This window comes from Ictalurus punctatus, chromosome 9, assembly GCF_001660625.3.
Source record: "Ictalurus punctatus breed USDA103 chromosome 9, Coco_2.0, whole genome shotgun sequence".
NCBI lineage: Eukaryota > Metazoa > Chordata > Actinopteri > Siluriformes > Ictaluridae > Ictalurus > Ictalurus punctatus.
In genome coordinates this window covers 686,390-702,500 of record NC_030424.2, presented here as the reverse complement: position 1 = coordinate 702,500, position 16,111 = coordinate 686,390, and the positions used below count along the sequence as shown (strand labels likewise).

The following is a 16,111-nucleotide window of genomic DNA, read 5'->3' as shown; positions in this document are numbered from 1 at the left end:
CGATTTGTTTACTCTTGCACTTTATAATGAGGCTATAAAATGCATCTTAGATAAACACACTGAAGTGAGTCATCGATTGATGAACTCCATCTTTTACACTTTCATTTTTATGGGCATTGTCCCTGTCTGGATAGAATCCTGGTTTTCAAGGCACAAGAAGTGTCAGTGCTGCCCTAGTTTGTCTCAGTAGTCTTGTATCTGGATTGTGTCATGATGAGATTTAATTCGTATACAGTTGCAGTCCGGTGCATCATCAGTTAGCTGGAATGAAATTGCTATGATGCAAATAATACACAAATCCGCACATAAAACTAGGAACCAATTCCCTGTAGCCTGACCAGTGTTTGTCCTCGTGTTCCGCTTTGTTCAGCATTACTGCCACCCAGAAAATGATGACAGGAAATGATTATGAAAGTTTACTATGACCTTGGCCTTAATGTGAGAAATCAGTGTATTTTATCTTGAGAAAAAAAACACCACATTCACCGCACCTTCACCTTCACACCACATTTGTACTGTATCCGGCATCTTTTTTTTTTTTCAATCTACATATAAATTGACATGAATTTGTACAAAACTCTCTGACCTACACGCATTAACGGTACAAAAGTGACACTCATTATGGCATCTCACCTCTATGTGACGTTCCACAGCTATGTTCACGGGGCAGACAGCTTAATTTTACAAGTTTTAATGGCATTGTCTGAAAGTTTATTCAGAAGGTGTTGATTTCATCTTCCTCTTCAGCAATTTAGCATAGCCAGTCCATTTTTTTTTTTTAAAGGTTGGTGGAAACCTGAGAACCCACTGAAGGAAATGTGTGCATGATGGGTAGAACGTGGGTAGAGACATTAACCCAAACTGCGAATCAAACCTGGGACCCTGGATTTATTTGACCCTGCTAACCCATTTAATCAGTGCTGGTACCAACATCGGTAACGTTCAACACAACTACAGCGATCAGATTTGATCCGTTCGTATGTTGTGTCTGACCAGGAATTTTAAACAAGCCCTTTTTAAGAAAAAAAAAATTGTTAGTGTGAGCTTTGATGACGAATCCAAGTAAAAACGCTTCCCGTTTAATGTTCGAAACAGATGTACATCTGGCTTCGTTACCGCTGAGTCAATTATAAAACTTGCTCAACAATGATACAAGGTTCTGTTTTTAATAAGGATTAAACAAAGGATGTACACAAGCCAGCATATTGATTTAGCAGGATGGTATGATCATTACATATTGAATCAACATGGAGATGCGTAATGGATAAAAACCGGAATGGCCGACTCAAGTCATGGAGAGTCCAGCACAGTTTAATGATTTCCTCGCTCAAAGACACTCGATTCAAATGACCATATTTATTAGGTGTCTTTAGCAAAGGAAATCATTAAACTGTACTGGACTCTTGCCTTCCAGGCATCTCTGCATTCAACAATAGATAGGATAAGGATAATGAACACAAACTACATTTAGGCTCAACATGTTTTTTAATTGAATTGAATCGGATTATCTGTTCTTTATCCGCTTAATCGCATTAAGATATACGGTAAATCTTTCTTTTTTTTTTTTCTTCTGCCAGTAGAAACCTGGCAGCAATACGCCACCAATACAACACAACAGAACATAATGCAGATGCAATGTAAAAAAAATCATCAAAAACACTTGAAAGGAAATTATTTACAAAAATGTACAATTAACTATAAGGAAAAGTGAACGAAAAGTGAATCAGAGCAACATAAGGCACAGGTCCAACGTCGAGGAAGCAACCAATAACAGAACACGATAAGGCTTTACAGTTGGATTAGGGATGAAAACCAAAAGCAAATGGGGCTATGGGAACCACATGGCATTCTCAGAGAGGGTGAGATTGTGACAAAACATAAACATGAAATCAGTCTTGCTAATCTTAGTCTGAACTCTGAGCTCTGAGAGAGGAGGCCATTCAGTACGTGCAGTGTTTATGACATATAAAAAGAGATTTATAAAACAGTACAATGATATTTTCAACGAAAACATACTAAACATCTAAGCTGACAGAGTGGATCGATTCAGCCTGGCGTCTGAAACACAGTGATGAGTAATAAATCCACCGTTTGTACTGTCGGAACGTTCTTCCATGATGCACAGTATCCAACATAGCAACACTGAAGCATTCACTTTCAGCGAGTTGGCAGCCCATTTTTGCGACTCACTGGACGTTTTATTGGATAAATCTACTACATATTGTACGCCACAGATGCGTACTTTATTTCATCCATCTTCAGAGAGCACTTTATCCTGGTCAGGGTCATAGAGGATCTGGAGCCTGTCAACAGGAACGCTGGACATGAGACAGGAACACACGCTGGATAGTGGATGACGGGGCATCATGCAAAGACATTCGCAGATTCATTTGCACCTAGCGTCATGGTACGGGGCAGCTTCTCAGGGTCAGGGATGAGGAGACTGGTTAGAATTGAGGAACAGCAGAATACAGTCAAATGCAGAGATGTTCTTGAAGAAAACTCCAGGTTGAACATGAGCTCAAACTGTGATTTTGTTCTTAACTGTGCATTCTTTTTAAACCCATTCATTCTTTCATCGTCAGTCAAGCGCTTTATCCTAGTCAGAATCCAGGAACATGACTTGAGGTAGGGCGGGGTGCCAGTCCAGTGCATGGCACACACACGTTTACACACTCATTCACACCTTGCGGGGAAATTTCTGCATAGCCGATTCAACTACCAGCATGTTTTTGGACAGTGGAAGGAAACCAGAGAACCTGATTCAGGTCCAGAAACATGCTGGTAGTTGGATCCAAGCGTTCGTCATCAGAGATAACATCTAGACGCAGCCTTATAGTGGATTTAATTATTGATATAACAAATGTTACAGTAAGTGGATTGGCCCTGCGGACATAGAACGAGTGTGTGAATGAAGGAAACCCGCATGGATACGGTGAAAAGGTGAATTTCCACAAACATGACACTTCTGAAAAGTCTGAACCTGAATGAATTATACCGAGTGGTTTGTATAATACAGTACAACGTCACGCAAAGACGTATCTCAGATGCGTAATTAGGAATAATAACGTATGCTGATGCAAACGTGGGATGATTTGTTCCGAGATAAATAACACCCACATGTTTACCCTTGGAAGGACTTCTTTGATGTTTCTGATAAATTTGTTATATCAATAAATAAATCCACCATAGACTGTGCCTAGATGTTATCTCTGATGATGTACGCTAGGATTTTAGAGAAGACAAGCCTGGGTTCCCACATTTGCCGGGTCACATGGTCAGAGGTCTGACTACTTGAAATTTCCAGAGCTAGACAGTGTACTCCTTTGTGCCTGGACTTATAAATACACTGGAACTGTTTTACCTTTCTGTATTATATTTGCAGTAATAATGCATATTCAGTGAAAACCAACATATTTATCGCTCTCATGTTTCATATTTCAACTCTCATGTCGGCCCTAAATCTCTTAAGTCATTAATCACAACTCTCTGGTTAGGAGAAATGATATTAGATTAACTACATTATAGGTACAGATCAATCAATTATCTATAAACAGAAATATTTAACCGTTTACATTATTCGACTTGTTTTTATTTTCATTACAGACTTGCTGTTAAAAGCATGCTTGAACCGGGACAGACTTCAATTATCTCATCTATTAATACTGAGATCTGTGAAACATTGTGGAGGTTCTGGAGAAGAGGACATTAAAATTTTTAAATCCCCAGAGCACTCTGTAAAGAGTGCTGCTTCACTTCTATGACACTGTCCTCGTTTTTTAATTTTAATAACCCTTCAGTATGTGAATTGCAGGATGCCCTTTGTGTTCACGGTCATTGTCCAGTGCTAATTGCTGCACTGACACACACGGTCATTAACCCCCCCAACCCCCCCCACCCCCCCCACCCCGTGTAGTGTATCTGGTCGAACAAAAAGTGTGTTAAATGAGTTGTTTCAGTTTGTACAGTGTTGTGTGTTAGGTTAGGGGTTAGGGTTAGGCTTATAGGCGGAGTTGGATCAGCTCCACTCCCTGGACTTTTGGTTCTGCAGTAAGGACTATCTAAAAAAAATAGATTAGAATTGGGTGTGTTGGAGAAAAAACACTGGAGAAGGGTCTCAAATTTGACTTAGCCTATAATGTTTCCCAACAGACTTTTCATAATGTGTATAATCGTTATTAATCCCGCGTAAGACACGATATTAAGAGTTAAGAAGATTTTAATATTTAACTATTAGCACTGCTAATTGCTTTTAATAATGTATGTGACTCATATATGACTCATACATCATTATTTCCTGATGTAAGGATTAGTATATGCATTACATCATTGTCAGGAAAGCGTTAGCTAAGAATTAAAATATTGCTTATATGTGGCCTTATATGTAAAGTGTTATCAAATTTACATCTCTTTCAAATTTCACATACATACAAATGTGCACAGGCCATGTATCGATGGAGTGAATGGCAACCTTTGTCTTTGTCACTTAGAACAAAAAAAAAAAAAAAAAAAAAGCCACAATGTGTGCCGCAGGTTTTAGGTGAAAGATCATCAGTCTGACAAACACACATCCAGCCCAAACACCAAAATGAGAGAAACTGGGTGAAGAGTGAGGTTTTTTTTTCCTTCTTCTTTTGAAAAGGGAGCTCAGGAACTATTCTGAAAACGAGATCGATTCCTCTGAATTCACAGATACGACCTCGACTGCAGCCATTTTCTCTGTGAGCAGCACACTCATTTGTTTGCTTCTCGTTGGGCACAGAATAAAGTCCCTTGAGGTTCATGTACTCTGAAAAAGAATTTAAAGAGCTGTGACCTAATGACTATCATTTTCTGAGTTAACCAGCACTGTCTATTAAAAATGCCAGCAGGATACTTATTTACAAATGTTATTCATATAGTTGTCGACTTTTGGTTACTTTTCAAGTCCCCTTTGTCATCACTGATTGAAAATTGAAAACTTCTTTCCCTCTTCTGTTAGAGAATTCAACTCTTCTCATTGTAACGGTTGCTGAAAAGTCCCTGCGTCTCTCAGTCTATAGTGTACTGGCATAGGCTGCTTCCTCCCCAAGCAGATCTACTGTCCCAAATAGATGATGAGATTTGGTACCCTTAGACAATTCACCACTTTCTGTGGGTCTGTCAACCGATGACTGACCTAGCAATCCAGAAATTACTCCTGAATCGTGGGCCCTTCTAGGCTCTCATAGGCTTTTAAGTGTGTTTCTTAAAGGGGCAGGGTGCCTCCATCCACTAGGATTCTCTAGGAGCTAGCTACAGGGCCTTCCTCATGTACTGGAGGCTCCGCGTTACAAGCTTTTGTAGGATGCTGAATTGAAATGCGTGTAACTGAAAACTGATTTTTGCTAGCAATCACTTAAACTAGCCTTGCATGCACTGGAGGCAAGATGACCCTGGGTGACCTTGTGGATGAATTTGTGGATCAGTCTTAGGACTTTCAAGGAGGGTGAGTCTGTAGAATGTACTTTGCTATTTATCTGGGATGAGAGCCATCAGATCCTCAGAGCAACTGTGTATATTCTTTGGGGATAAGACACAGGGGGTTCCCTTGTCTAAACAGTGGTAAGCCCACCATGGACCATAGGCAGGCAGGACGCTTAACTATCCTCCCAGTGGTGTAAGTGCAGCGATGAACTCTGAGCATCTTACAGGCTATTCTTAAGGTAAGTTCTGTTCTTAATGACATTGTCCGCAAGCATTATCCAGGGGATTCTCACTCTCAGTCCTTGGCGTTAAGGAGGAGTGAAAAAGCCGGATTTCTGTAAAGCTGCTTTGTGACAACGTCTATTGTTAAAATTGCTATACAAATAAAACTGAACTGGATTGAATTTAAATAGAATACTAGTTACATACAGAACTGTGTTTCGATAAACTCCAGAGAACTGCCATTGTTTTTTCTCATTCAGAACCGGAACTGGCTCGGCTTGAGCGTTCCGAGGAAAAATGGCTGCATGACCGTGGTATTTGTTGCAAAAAAAAAAAGTGTGTCATAGGCCACTGTGTGACTTTGGTGGAAGGACTTACATGCCCAAGGGGGTGTCCAAGTAATTCTCACCATCGCTAGCCGCTATCTGGGGCTCACAGACCCACAGTTACGTTCATAACTACGAATTTCCCTGAGAAAGTGCTGAAATATTTGAATATTTTACATGTTCCGAACAATTATTTTATCTAAACACCAACAAGCAGCAGTGTCCATCCTGATGACGGTCCTTCTGCAACAACCACTAATAAAGTTAATGAATAAAAGAGAAGGTGTTTGACTTTAGTATCAAGAGAACAAGATCAAAGTTCTGCCTTGTCACATTTTAAATAATCATTCACCTAATTTTCTGTTGTTGTTATTATTGTTGTTGTTGTTTGTGCCCCCCCCCCAAGATTCACATGCAGGCTGCTGGCCATGTGTGTGCAGAGATCAAGCTGCTGCAATGACTGTCAACTGTCTGGTATTCGTATCCACACTGACTGCTGTTTCTGACCATCTTCCTGAGGCTATAACTGGATAAAAGGTAAATTAACAATGAAGAAGGCCTTTAGCCTTATTACGTACATCCTCACAAAGATGATCGTAAACAGCATCCAGGATATGAATTTCAGACGATTGCCTTTTGACAGTCATTCAGTAGGTACATTGCCATGACCTATAACAAAATTCATATCCTAAACGAATGAGGTTATTATCAAAGTGTTGATAGGTGAGATGGAATCAGAGCCATAATTTAGCTTTATAATAACGTGCTGCACAGACAGATGACCTCGGCTGACCATCAAAGGGCACAAATAGCCCTGTCAGGTCACTTTATTACTGTCTTCAGTATAAATCCTGTCAAAACAAGAAGTCTGGTGGTTCCACTAAAAACAAAGATGATGAACAGCCCAAATACCAGGATTGATACTGTGGATATTATCTAGAAATACAGTACATATTAAAATATTAAACTGTAAACTATATATTCATTCATTCATTCATTCATTCATCCTCTCAACTTTTTCCGGAGCGTCAGCTCTCCTCCGAGGTTTTCCTGGATTACTATATATTTAGATCTGAACCACTTGCTCTTTGTATCTCAGTGGGAATAAAGGCATGTACTTAAATTGTAGTCCAATCAAGAGATTTCTGTGACTCAAAAACTGCTTAACCAATTCGTGCACGTGCTTCTGAACCTTCCGGTAGTCGATCTGTTAACTGTATATCTAGAAAGTGCACCACCATCAAACGGTAGGTTTATCTGATGAAATGATCAATGATAAATGAGCCTGTGGCTGTATCTTCATGTATTTTCAATTCCTGTGTAATCCAGTTTGGTTAAAGTGTCATGCGAGTGTAGAATAAAGTCAAAGCATGTATTCTCCATTTTGATTATTTGCCGAAATGAAGTGCAGTTTTGGGGGATTTCTACTCAGTTTTGGGGGATTTCGCAAAATACTCTGTCTTGTCTATTAAGGGTGTGCCTCCTGACTTGTTTTTATATTCGAATATCCGTAAGAGATATGAATGGATATTAGATCAGCCACTATAGGGGAAAAAGACTTTAATGTGGTGTAATCAAGTATCAATTTTCCACCGTAATTAAAATCATATATCATGTTATCCACATATTAAGCCAGTGAATGAAAAGACAGAAATGAACGTTCCGCGTGCGAGCAGCACCCAGTGTAAATTGAACAGTGTCACTGACCGGTTGGGATGTGACATTTTAATGAATGTTACTTGAAATCAGCAAGATTTTGACCGCCTGCCCCCACCCATGAGGGTGTCCGCTCCTGAGACCTTTGCAGTCCCGAAGGTCATCGCTGCTCCGTGCACAAAAAAATATTCGTATTCTCTCACTGACTTCATATGGATGTAGAGCATAACAGATACCCGGATAGTGATTTCAGTATTTGAATACGTGTGCAGACCCATAGTGCCTATGCAAATACGTTACACCTGCGATGTGATTTACCTAAAGGTCTCGACTGTGAACGGAGATGTGCAAATTCATACGACTGAAGGGCAGGTATTAAATGCGTGCAAGCATTGAAAGCATCTCGAAATTAGGACTTAATATCACAGCAGTAAAGTTGGTTTCCTGTGAGATATTTGCTGCACATGGGCACCGTTTTTCTACTGCATTCAACTTGTGAACAGAACACACTCTCAATTTGTTATCAACCCCTCTTTAATCAGCGTTACACTGCACACATATTTGAACATGTGAGTGGCGGGTTATATATCTACTCCTTCAGGAGTCTCGACTTCCTTCTACTTCGCACATTTACGCATGTTATTCTGCTCCAATCACACCCACTCTCCCACTAACTGCTCACACAGTTTGCGAGCTTGCACGTTGCAGGTTAGCACTCTTTATTAGGGATGTTAGTAAATCAAAGCCTGAGTATGTTAACCCTACCTGTTAGTGCATTGAACTCCGTCCCTGGATTATGACCACATAATGCGGACCTCAAAATAGCTCCTGCAAATATATCAGCTAAAATGGATCCAGACATTGTCTTGGCTCCAGTACTTTGCTAGCAATCTGTTTCAGATCCTTTTTCTGGTTGTGATGTTTCAACATCTGTCAAATCTCTGAGATTCCATATTTTTCTCGGGAAGAGAATTCCACTTTTCTTCCTTGGGAATACAACTGACAACTTGATCAGTACTTCCCTTTTAAGACAGAAAAACCCAAAACTAAATCCAAACATAGTTTCCTCTGTGACACACAGCTGGTCTTCTAATCCCTGTGGATTGAGGTTTGAGCTCAGTGATTCAAAGTTGGACATGTTACACAATATGATACCACGTAGTACGCCAGCTATGCAAGAAAAAGTTCCAGGAACAATACGAGGAAAACACAAACAAGAAGCCACTACAGAAGACCACTTCAAAATTGCAAATTGGCTCACTGGATATGTGTCTTATACATACCTATCATATTACCAGCAATAACTTGAGTGAAAAGTTTAGTCCTAAAAATATTTACATGAATTTCAGAACTTTTTAGCTTTTACTACGCACCATTTTGCTTTAATGTCAGTGGAAGGGATAAGACGTGAGGAAAATCTGGCCTTTCGTACAAAGGAGGTACCATGGTCAAAATCACAAAATTTTAATTAAAATAATGACCTAGAAAGTGCATATTCGAGATATCGAACAATTCTTTTCTTTGTCCTAAATTGTGTGATTCATCCCTTTAAATTGTCAGCTTCTCGTCTAACTGGGAGTTCTCAAGGACGGGCCTGAGCTGTTCTCTCTTGAGGTTTGATCTCATTGGGCTTTCATTAATTACACAAACATTTGAATTATTTTGGGGTTGGGACCTCCTTTCCTGTTTTTTTGCTGTCATGCTGCAAGATACAAAAGCCATTTGCTAATGTCAACAGTAGAACCTGTAATATTAGATCATAAATCATCTAAATGACTCAACTCAGGAATCCCTTAAGTACGACTGTGTCGTTTTCGTTCAGTAACGAGACCCACGTTGTGTTATGTTTCTGATAATTGGAGACAGTGGACCGTATTAAATGCTGCCAAAAGTAGGTCCTGTCCTAGATTAGTCAAGTCCTGGTGGTCCTATGAGTCTGGTTTGTGTTTCCTTTAAAGGAGCAGTCATTATAAAGTGAAACCTGAGACCTTACTGGCATGACTGCCACCTAAATGAGCTTTCCCAGATTTTTATTTTTATTTTTATTTTTCATTCTGCAGTTCATGGGTTTAATTTAAATAAAGACACTGATTTCCCAGTAGACCCCAGAGATAAATCAAAGGCGTGCTCTTAGGACATTGTGTATTGATGACTAACTCAGCTATGTCTCACGACCCATCGATATCCATTCAACCAAAACAGTGCCATAAACTGATATTATGAAAAAAAAATTCCTGAAGTAAAACCGTGTCCAGCCTTACAAAGCCAACCATGGAATTCTAGACATGGCATCATCGTTTTTTGCTTTGTTTGGTTTTTTTGGGGATAATAATAAAAGTTGTTTTATTCAGTTTTACATAATTAAACTTGGTCCAAAGAAATTTCGCTAGTTGTGAAAGCTAGACAGCTTGTGAATTCTTTACACTTTCAATAATGGTCTATTGGGTCATTTTTAAATAACTATCTTCGTCATCCTTTTTTTCTTGCTCTCTTTTTGAGGTCTTAAATATCAGTTAGCTGGGATTTCTGAAGCTCCTGAAATAGTTTCGGTCCATTTCTCAGACTGTGTATCGAAAGCGTCTACATATATATATATATTCCATTTGTAGATAGATAGAGAGATAGATAGATAGATAGATAGATAGATAGATAGAGAGATAGATAGATAGATAGATAGATAGATAGATAGATAGATAGTAGATTATGCTGCTGCTACATGATTGGCTGATCGGACTGCACGAATGATTAAGCACATACATGTTCCTATTGACGTGATCGGTGAGATATACATATATCATAACAGCGTTTGAAATATGGACATTGTTTGTATTTGTAGAAGAACCTGGGAATGGTGGTGTACAGTACAGAGACATGCAAGGCAGCCTGTGAACAGTTGTTATCTCGAGGAAACAACTTGTCTGGACTTCCACAGTTGCCCTTATGCAGAGTAGCTGAATTACTGCAAATATGTCTCTCTAGAGAGTGTGAAAAGACCGCCTGGAAAAGAAGGACAGACTTCTAGCCTTGGGCTTTCAAGCTAGTTCCGGGAAACTTATGCTCTGGAAATCTATCACTAATTCAGCTATGACTGCAGATCACTGTGTAAACATACATCACTTAATTACTGGACAGTGTGGGAATTAAGTAAAGAAGAGTGTGTGTGTGTGTGTGCGCTTGGCTCTAATAAGCTACCACTCACCCTCGTGGCATCATCTCCTGAATGGTGACTGTTTCCTGTTCTGTTTGGCATGATGTTCACCGCCATAAACACCCATATCCTCCCTCTAGGTTAATTATACAGCAGTAAAACTGATGAACTGTTCAAACACGGGCAGTGCTGATGAACATGATTCGATTTCACCACTTTGTGGTTGTCAACAGGGCTTTTTAATGCTCACAAGCAAATCTGGGCTTCAGTGATAATTCTTGATTACTGGTGATTACTGTTTTTTTTTTTTTATTTGTAATTAATTCTCACGATCCGTGTAGTATGTGCGGAAATGTACGAATGTCAAATTGTTTCATACAAATTCTTTAGTAACTTATATGAATTAAAGAAAGCGATCCAGAGAAAGTGCGTGCACACGGTATATTTAGACAAATAACATTAGCTATTTTAATTAGGACAAGGTAAATGGCACCCTACAAAAGGAGGGAGAGTTCGTGTGTGTGTGTGTGTGTGTGTGTGTGTGTGTGTGTGGTAGCTGAACTGCTGCGCTGGCTGAGCTGTATTACTGGAAGATTTGTGGGCTTTACTGAACGTAAATCAGCTGTGCTGTATACAAGCTTGGTACTTTGCTCTTTTTTCTTTTTTTTTGGTATTTATAAACTCACAAATATGAGGAAAATTCAATTCAATTTTATTTTATTTGTATAGCGCTTTTAACAATGGACGTTCTCTCAAAGCAGCTTAATCTGTGTTATCAACACCAGTATTTTGTTTGGTTTGGCCTACGCAAACAATTAGAGACATCTCTAATAATAAATTCATGAATGATGTCAAATACAACTCCAGTTCCAAAAAAGTTGGGACGCTGAGTACAATGTAAATAAAAACAGAATGCAATGATTTGCAAATCTCATAAACCCGTATGTTCTTCACAGTAGAACACAGAAAACATATCACATGTTTAAAACTGACGAAATCAATGCTGAAAGGTGTATAGAGGTTTTAGAGCAATATACACTTCCATCCAGATTCCATCCCATCTTTACTTATGAGAGACTCCGCCTCTCTAAGATCTTCTTTTTATAGCCAATCATCTTACTGACCGCTTCCCAATTAACCTCATTAGTTGCAAAATGTTCTTCCGGCTATTTCTTTTTACTAACACTTACTTTTCTAGCCATTTGTTGCCCCCGCCCCAACTTTTGTTACCATATTTTTTTTCTTAAATGGTACATTTCCTCGGTTTAAACATTTGAGATGTTTTCTCTGTTCTATTGTGAAGAACATACGGGTTTATGAGATTTGCAAATCATTACATTCTGTTTTTATTTACATTTTACACGGCGTCCCAACTTTTTTGGACTTGGGATTGCACATGCAAACGCTAAAGCATTTTCTGCCCTGACATTCAGTGCACGCGCAAGTACACACAAGCGCGCGCGCACACACACACACACACACACACACACACACACACACACACACACACACAAGAGCACATACACACAAGCACATACACATAATGGAAAAATGAAAATACGTCAGACCTAATTATATACGTTCCACTAATGGGCCTTGTCATTAAATGCAGATGGTGTAACACACACATGATGGTAGTGGAATGCTACATCTCAGGGTCAACAATTCTCTCTGCGTCACATTAAAGCGCCAAACCCAAGGCTTGATGTAACTCGCCTTCGGGCTTGTCTTAAGACCGAGAAAATGAAAAGACTGATGATGAGAGGGAAAGAGAAGTAGGATGAACTGATGAAAGAGTGTTGGCTGTTCTCCTGCTCATGGTGGGGGAAAACAAAACAAAACAAAAAAAACACCGGATTTAGACAAGCCTGAAACCTGCATGCATTTGAAACACACATGATCAGTGGTGATAGATATGACTTTAACTTTAATATAATCGACATATTTCACAACCACAAACAATGCGGTGGAAAGTGAGCTTCGCAGAAGTTCTGGATTCTTCCTGCTTCAGCCTGTTTTTCAGGGGGGGTTTTCCCCCCAAAACTCACAATGAACTTTTAATGAAAATGGAAATCTGTATCAAGGTCAGAATTGCTATACAGTCCATTAACAAGTACGGTTTAATGTCATACGTTATTAAAAGCTAGTTACTCATATCCTTCTTATTAACATCAGGGCCACAGGAAGCAGGATTGAAATTTTAGTGAGATTGTTAATACACCACAATGCTAAATGTTTACCAACTGCTAATTTCAAATCTTTCATTGTTCACTAAACTGCTCTGACTCAAGTTAAATATCATCCCCCTTTTCTCTCTCATTAATTACTGAAACGTACATAAAAAATACCACGCACGACACAGATGACGAGGGGATACATCAGCTAACATTTGACGTATTAGCAAGTAGCTAGCCGGTTTTAGCTAGCAACCTTACAACTGGTTTGCATTTACATACAAACTGCCAACTGCTCTCATAAACACATCATACGTTTTAAAACCATTTCAAACATTCATATCATAGCTATCTTTAATATGCGTTGCGTACCTCCCAGGAAGAAGTTAGGGTCCACAAAAAAGGCTAGGTTCCGCCATATTATAAGGATATCGCGATTTTCATACTGAATTTGACAACTGGAGATACAGAATTCAGAAATTACCGATGTTACTGAAGCTGACCTTTAAATTATTACCTTACCACTTTGGTGTTCACTGGGATATAAATAAAACCCCACTCTCAACCCTTCTGATCTACTCACATTCCATTTGTGATGGCCCTGTTCAATAATAGCAACTCAACATCTTGTAGTGTGGGGAACATTTAGACTTCATGCATGAAAGACCAAGAAGCAACAGACAGCAGACATAAACTGCGCCATGTTTGTTTACATCTGATGTTTGTCACGATTGAAATCCGCCGAGATCCCAGTGAAACCTGCCAGCGTGTGGTCTTTTATTATGGTCAGGGATGAAAAAAAGGACAAAATGCCTGTTAAGCATCTGTTAAATCTGCCGTTTTATCTGGGATCTTTCACATTTTCAACATCAGTTAGGATTGTATAAATCTTGGTGAATAAATCTTGTGGTGTGGCCCAGATATAACCAATAACGCGCTGTTTTTGCTGTTTGTAAAATCTGTCAAATCAGGCCAGAGACAGTTTTCCATTTTAGACATCTTTTCAGCAAGTAGGTTTATTTAATATAGCAGTGGATCCTTTTTCCCCAAACAGGGATAAATTCACTGCTTGCACTCCATTGGTCCATCTTGTCCATGCCTTGTGTCCCTGGGATAGTCTCCAAGCTCGCCCCGACCCTGTGTAGGATAAGCGGTTTGGAAAATGGATGTATGGATGGAGGGATTTAGTCTAGGTCCAAACCCCTCCACTAGTTTACTCTCTGCTATAATACAATAGCTACCAATCCAGGACATGTGAAGCCAGCCATCCACATTTTTTTGAGCTGTTGCTCATGTTGCATCACGGGGTGACATAACACATCCATGAGCTCACAGACGCCCCCCCAAGAGCATGGCCAGTTTTGGACTCCTGACCATGGATGGCTGTGGCATCGTAGTAACCAGACTTTAAAATGCCCTAACTTCACTTCTGGTCTGGATAAATGAGGAACATATTCCATTTCAGGAATGTCTGAAATTTTAACCATGTGAAAGGTTTTCCAAGACCAGCACACGCATTTAAATTCGAAGATTTTCAACAGCAGTAATATCTGCAAACTAAAACCAATATGGACACGATTATGAAACTTCTCTGTCCCTACAGCTCCTGTTCGAGAACACAACGTGTTAGTGATTAGCCGTGGAATCTTCTCCGGGAATGACGAAAGAATAAGTTCTTAGCGGCGGACTTGTCTGTACATGACACTTTCCTGTATGAAGTCTTTCATCGCTCTGCTTCGCGCCTCTCACACACACACGTCCCTAATTCCTACGTGCACTATCACGATGATCAGTGCCAACTCAACTGTTGCTTGAACGTATCGTTTTTCCAGCTATACAAATGACAAAAGCTCTAATCGTATCCATCTGCCTTTTTGAACAACAAGCACCCGTTATTTGTTTCTGTTTGTGAAACACGAGCTTAATCTCAGAATCGTGTGCTAACGATCTACAGAAAGTATGTGAACGAAACTTCACCTGAAACGCTGGATCTGAATTGGATTTCACACGTTTTTATCTACGCTAGGAATGCTTTTTGATTTATTTTTTTCCCAGATTTCGACCCGCTTTTATGGTAACTGAAAAGGATAATCAGTATTTGGCATCAGCCTAGGTGTGTATTTTTATCTGACGTCACTCTGCGTACTGTTTAAATCATGTAAATCACTGCAATTTTGAAGACCGACTAGGAGGCTGATTGCATTACTGTCATCGAGCCCATGAAGCCTCGTGAAGTTTCATCTACTGAAGGCCAAGAGCTTCGGTTATTGTTCACGTCAAACATCAGAATGGTGATCTCAGTGACTATGACTGTGGCATGGCTGTTGGTGCCAGACAGGCTGGTTCGATTATATTAGAACAGGAATCTGAGGCTACACTGGGCACAGAAATCACCGAAAGAGTCTACAAGAATGTTCTGTGTGATTCTGGTGTGTAAAAATCCCATATCAGTTTCTGAAATATTCAAACTAACCCGTCTGGCTCCAACAACCATGCCGCGGTCCAGGTCACTGACATTCTGACGTTTGACGTCAGAAGCTGAAGCTACTTGAAGCTCTTGAAGCTTCTTGAAGACCTGAAGCTCTTGACCGTCATCAAGCTCTTGCACGATTGGATGATCAGATGATTGCAGGAACGATCGGGGGCACTTATGATACGCAGTAGTGCAGTAGATCCTCCGTCATGCTGCCTCGTGTGTATATATATATATATGTTAGCTAGCTAGCTACATTATAGATCAACTGGGAAGTTTATCTCGGTAGTAACTATCGCTTACGTTAGCAAAAGTTAGTTAGTTAGCTGACTTACCCTGCTTACTGTATAATCTCCTCCTGAGGAAACAACCGGGGATCCGTTACCCACCCGGACTCTTAAACGCTTTAAGCATTCTCCAGAATGGGTGATTTGGTGAGTTTTATGGTAATTTACATGGAATCAACAGTTGGGATAAAGTACATAGTTTAAAGAGATCAAAGTCTCTTTATTCAGCTTTATCGAAGTACTGTTTAATTTCTTCTGTTGGAAAGTGATGTAATCTCTGGTTATACTCGTGCTTTGCAGGGAAGCCAGAAATTTGGTTCCAAAGACACTGATAAAAACAGTAAAATCACACGCCTGAAATCTGGGAACCGTCCTGATAA

At 39.7% G+C, this 16,111-nt stretch overlaps 1 protein-coding gene across 1 annotated transcript in view; it reads left to right on the top strand.

The window, feature by feature from the left end:
* txndc16 (thioredoxin domain containing 16) overlaps positions 1-16,111 on the top strand; it is a 55,370-nt gene that overhangs the window by 33,867 nt on the left and 5,392 nt on the right. The gene's annotated exons all lie outside the window — the stretch shown is intronic.